Below are 5,000 nucleotides of genomic sequence, written 5' to 3'. Positions count from 1 at the left end.
ATGGGCACGCCAGCTGGCCCGTGTGGCCGCAAGCCAGTGTGTCGGCAGGACGTTCTCTCTCCTAGCCTGAAGGCGCCGCATGAATGCAAGTTGTGGCATTGGGGCTGGTGTGGAAAGCGAAGGAAGAGAGAGCTGGCTTGCATTGCCTGCCTGACCCTTGTGCTGGCTGTGCTGAGAGAAGTGCGCAGCATTGCAATGTGGAAAGGCAGCAGCGTGCAGGCGGCAGGCTGGTGTGAGGTAGGCGGGGCTTGCAGTTTTCCTTGAGGAGGTGGAGAAGAAAAAAGAGAGCTCGGTGGGGATGGCATGAAGGGGAGCGAGTATCAGGCATATAGGCTAGAATTAGCAGGAGAAGGAGAGAAAGAGGAGGAGAAGTAGAAGTAGAAGTAGAAAAAGAGAGAGAGAAAATTGAAAACAACCGGAAAGAAGAAGTGGCGAGGGTGCTAGGGTGGCCAGCTTGAATAGGCGAGAAGACGGTGCTGCAGATGCCTACGGCCATACTAGTCTGAAAACGCCCGATCTCGTCTGATCTCGGAAGCTAAGCAGACTCAGGCCTGGTTAGTACTTGGATGGGAGACCGCCTGGGAATACCAGGTGCAGTAGGCTTTTGCGGCCAGCAGAGACTGCTCACGCCAAGCACTCTCCACACCAGAGGCAGGCCAACCTTTTGCTGCTCTCTGCGTCCTCGCCATTCCTCCCAACACTTGCCTGCGGGCTCAACTCAGGCAGGCGGCTTGGTCGGGCCATTCAGCTGCTGCAGCTTTGCCGGGCCTTTGCAACGCAGCACGGTTGTGTGCCTTGGCGTGCTGCACTTTGATGGGCCCGCCAGCTGGCCCGTGTGGCCGCAAGCCAGTGTGTCGGCAGGACGTTCTCCTAGCCTGAAGGCGCCGCATGAATGCAAGTTGTGGCATTGGGGCTGGTGTGGAAAGCGAAGGAAGAGAGAGCTGGCTTGCATTGCCTGCCTGACCCTTGTGCTGGCTGTGCTGAGAGAAGTGCGCAGCGTTGCAATGTGGAAAGGCAGCAGCGTGCAGGCGGCAGGCTGGTGTGAGGTGGGCGGGGCTTGCAGTTTTCCTTGGGGAGGTGGAGAAGAAAAAAGAGAGCTAGGTGGGGACGGCATGAAGGGGAGCGAGTATCAGGCATATAGGCTAGAATTAGCAGGAGAAGGAGAGAAAGAGGAGGAGAAGTAGAAGTAGAAGTAGAAAAAGAGAGAGAAAAAATTGAAAACAACCGGAAAGAAGAAGTGGCGAGGGTGCTAGGGTGGCCAGCTTGAATAGGCGAGAAGACGGTGCTGCAGATGCCTACGGCCATGCTAGTCTGAAAACGCCCGATCTCGTCTGATCTCGGAAGCTAAGCAGACTCAGGCCTGGTTAGTACTTGGATGGGAGACCGCCTGGGAATACCAGGTGCAGTAGGCTTTTGCGGCCAGCAGTGACTGCTCACGCCAAGCACTCTCCACACCAGAGGCAGGCCAACCTTTTGCTGCTCTCTGCGTCCTCGCCATTCCTCCCAACACTTGCCTGCGGGCTCAACTCAGGCAGGCGGCTTGGTCGGGCCATTCAGCTGCTGCAGCTTTGCCGGGCCTTTGCAACGCAGCACGGTTGTGTGCCTTGGCGTGCTGCACTTTGATGGGCACGCCAGCTGGCCCGTGTGGCCGCAAGCCAGTGTGTCGGCAGGACGTTCTCTCTCCTAGCCTGAAGGCGCCGCATGAATGCAAGTTGTGGCATTGGGGCTGGTGTGGAAAGCGAAGGAAGAGAGAGCTGGCTTGCATTGCCTGCCTGACCCTTGTGCTGGCTGTGCTGAGAGAAGTGCGCAGCATTGCAATGTGGAAAGGCAGCAGCGTGCAGGCGGCAGGCTGGTGTGAGGTAGGCGGGGCTTGCAGTTTTCCTTGAGGAGGTGGAGAAGAAAAAAGAGAGCTCGGTGGGGATGGCATGAAGGGGAGCGAGTATCAGGCATATAGGCTAGAATTAGCAGGAGAAGGAGAGAAAGAGGAGGAGAAGTAGAAGTAGAAGTAGAAAAAGAGAGAGAGAAAATTGAAAACAACCGGAAAGAAGAAGTGGCGAGGGTGCTAGGGTGGCCAGCTTGAATAGGCGAGAAGACGGTGCTGCAGATGCCTACGGCCATACTAGTCTGAAAACGCCCGATCTCGTCTGATCTCGGAAGCTAAGCAGACTCAGGCCTGGTTAGTACTTGGATGGGAGACCGCCTGGGAATACCAGGTGCAGTAGGCTTTTGCGGCCAGCAGAGACTGCTCACGCCAAGCACTCTCCACACCAGAGGCAGGCCAACCTTTTGCTGCTCTCTGCGTCCTCGCCATTCCTCCCAACACTTGCCTGCGGGCTCAACTCAGGCAGGCGGCTTGGTCGGGCCATTCAGCTGCTGCAGCTTTGCCGGGCCTTTGCAACGCAGCACGGTTGTGTGCCTTGGCGTGCTGCACTTTGATGGGCCCGCCAGCTGGCCCGTGTGGCCGCAAGCCAGTGTGTCGGCAGGACGTTCTCCTAGCCTGAAGGCGCCGCATGAATGCAAGTTGTGGCATTGGGGCTGGTGTGGAAAGCGAAGGAAGAGAGAGCTGGCTTGCATTGCCTGCCTGACCCTTGTGCTGGCTGTGCTGAGAGAAGTGCGCAGCGTTGCAATGTGGAAAGGCAGCAGCGTGCAGGCGGCAGGCTGGTGTGAGGTGGGCGGGGCTTGCAGTTTTCCTTGGGGAGGTGGAGAAGAAAAAAGAGAGCTAGGTGGGGACGGCATGAAGGGGAGCGAGTATCAGGCATATAGGCTAGAATTAGCAGGAGAAGGAGAGAAAGAGGAGGAGAAGTAGAAGTAGAAGTAGAAAAAGAGAGAGAAAAAATTGAAAACAACCGGAAAGAAGAAGTGGCGAGGGTGCTAGGGTGGCCAGCTTGAATAGGCGAGAAGACGGTGCTGCAGATGCCTACGGCCATACTAGTCTGAAAACGCCCGATCTCGTCTGATCTCGGAAGCTAAGCAGACTCAGGCCTGGTTAGTACTTGGATGGGAGACCGCCTGGGAATACCAGGTGCAGTAGGCTTTTGCGGCCAGCAGTGACTGCTCACGCCAAGCACTCTCCACACCAGAGGCAGGCCAACCTTTTGCTGCTCTCTGCGTCCTCGCCATTCCTCCCAACACTTGCCTGCGGGCTCAACTCAGGCAGGCGGCTTGGTCGGGCCATTCAGCTGCTGCAGCTTTGCCGGGCCTTTGCAACGCAGCACGGTTGTGTGCCTTGGCGTGCTGCACTTTGATGGGCACGCCAGCTGGCCCGTGTGGCCGCAAGCCAGTGTGTCGGCAGGACGTTCTCTCTCCTAGCCTGAAGGCGCCGCATGAATGCAAGTTGTGGCATTGGGGCTGGTGTGGAAAGCGAAGGAAGAGAGAGCTGGCTTGCATTGCCTGCCTGACCCTTGTGCTGGCTGTGCTGAGAGAAGTGCGCAGCATTGCAATGTGGAAAGGCAGCAGCGTGCAGGCGGCAGGCTGGTGTGAGGTAGGCGGGGCTTGCAGTTTTCCTTGAGGAGGTGGAGAAGAAAAAAGAGAGCTCGGTGGGGATGGCATGAAGGGGAGCGAGTATCAGGCATATAGGCTAGAATTAGCAGGAGAAGGAGAGAAAGAGGAGGAGAAGTAGAAGTAGAAGTAGAAAAAGAGAGAGAAAAAATTGAAAACAACCGGAAAGAAGAAGTGGCGAGGGTGCTAGGGTGGCCAGCTTGAATAGGCGAGAAGACGGTGCTGCAGATGCCTCCGGCCATACTAGTCTGAAAACGCCCGATCTCGTCTGATCTCGGAAGCTAAGCAGACTCAGGCCTGGTTAGTACTTGGATGGGAGACCGCCTGGGAATACCAGGTGCAGTAGGCTTTTGCGGCCAGCAGTGACTGCTCACGCCAAGCACTCTCCACACCAGAGGCAGGCCAACCTTTTGCTGCTCTCTGCGTCCTCGCCATTCCTCCCAACACTTGCCTGCGGGCTCAACTCAGGCAGGCGGCTTGGTCGGGCCATTCAGCTGCTGCAGCTTTGCCGGGCCTTTGCAACGCAGCACGGTTGTGTGCCTTGGCGTGCTGCACTTTGATGGGCCCGCCAGCTGGCCCGTGTGGCCGCAAGCCAGTGTGTCGGCAGGACGTTCTCCTAGCCTGAAGGCGCCGCATGAATGCAAGTTGTGGCATTGGGGCTGGTGTGGAAAGCGAAGGAAGAGAGAGCTGGCTTGCATTGCCTGCCTGACCCTTGTGCTGGCTGTGCTGAGAGAAGTGCGCAGCGTTGCAATGTGGAAAGGCAGCAGCGTGCAGGCGGCAGGCTGGTGTGAGGTGGGCGGGGCTTGCAGTTTTCCTTGGGGAGGTGGAGAAGAAAAAAGAGAGCTAGGTGGGGACGGCATGAAGGGGAGCGAGTATCAGGCATATAGGCTAGAATTAGCAGGAGAAGGAGAGAAAGAGGAGGAGAAGTAGAAGTAGAAGTAGAAAAAGAGAGAGAAAAAATTGAAAACAACCGGAAAGAAGAAGTGGCGAGGGTGCTAGGGTGGCCAGCTTGAATAGGCGAGAAGACGGTGCTGCAGATGCCTACGGCCATACTAGTCTGAAAACGCCCGATCTCGTCTGATCTCGGAAGCTAAGCAGACTCAGGCCTGGTTAGTACTTGGATGGGAGACCGCCTGGGAATACCAGGTGCAGTAGGCTTTTGCGGCCAGCAGTGACTGCTCACGCCAAGCACTCTCCACACCAGAGGCAGGCCAACCTTTTGCTGCTCTCTGCGTCCTCGCCATTCCTCCCAACACTTGCCTGCGGGCTCAACTCAGGCAGGCGGCTTGGTCGGGCCATTCAGCTGCTGCAGCTTTGCCGGGCCTTTGCAACGCAGCACGGTTGTGTGCCTTGGCGTGCTGCACTTTGATGGGCACGCCAGCTGGCCCGTGTGGCCGCAAGCCAGTGTGTCGGCAGGACGTTCTCTCTCCTAGCCTGAAGGCGCCGCATGAATGCAAGTTGTGGCATTGGGGCTGGTGTGGAAAGCGAAGGAAGAGAGAGCT

At 57.3% G+C, this 5,000-nt stretch overlaps 6 non-coding genes across 6 annotated transcripts; all 6 read left to right on the top strand.

The window, feature by feature from the left end:
• Positions 1-484: 484 nt before the first annotated feature.
• Positions 485-603, top strand: LOC140412169 (5S ribosomal RNA). The gene has a single exon (XR_011941373.1). It is a non-coding gene; the product is annotated as a 5S ribosomal RNA (ribosomal RNA).
• Positions 604-1,293: 690 nt separating this feature from the next.
• On the top strand, positions 1,294-1,412 carry LOC140413499 (5S ribosomal RNA). Its single transcript, XR_011942666.1, has one exon. It is a non-coding gene; the product is annotated as a 5S ribosomal RNA (ribosomal RNA).
• Positions 1,413-2,106: 694 nt separating this feature from the next.
• On the top strand, positions 2,107-2,225 carry LOC140412168 (5S ribosomal RNA). The gene has a single exon (XR_011941372.1). It is a non-coding gene; the product is annotated as a 5S ribosomal RNA (ribosomal RNA).
• A 690-nt stretch (positions 2,226-2,915) lies between these two features.
• LOC140412167 (5S ribosomal RNA) lies at positions 2,916-3,034 on the top strand. The gene has a single exon (XR_011941371.1). It is a non-coding gene; the product is annotated as a 5S ribosomal RNA (ribosomal RNA).
• Positions 3,035-3,728: 694 nt separating this feature from the next.
• LOC140414534 (5S ribosomal RNA) lies at positions 3,729-3,847 on the top strand. Its single transcript, XR_011943672.1, has one exon. It is a non-coding gene; the product is annotated as a 5S ribosomal RNA (ribosomal RNA).
• Positions 3,848-4,537: 690 nt separating this feature from the next.
• On the top strand, positions 4,538-4,656 carry LOC140412166 (5S ribosomal RNA). The gene has a single exon (XR_011941370.1). It is a non-coding gene; the product is annotated as a 5S ribosomal RNA (ribosomal RNA).
• Positions 4,657-5,000: the final 344 nt, after the last annotated feature.

The sequence above is a fragment of the Scyliorhinus torazame genome, chromosome 4, assembly GCF_047496885.1.
Source record: "Scyliorhinus torazame isolate Kashiwa2021f chromosome 4, sScyTor2.1, whole genome shotgun sequence".
NCBI lineage: Eukaryota > Metazoa > Chordata > Chondrichthyes > Carcharhiniformes > Scyliorhinidae > Scyliorhinus > Scyliorhinus torazame.
This window is presented reverse-complemented; position numbering and strand designations above follow the sequence as displayed.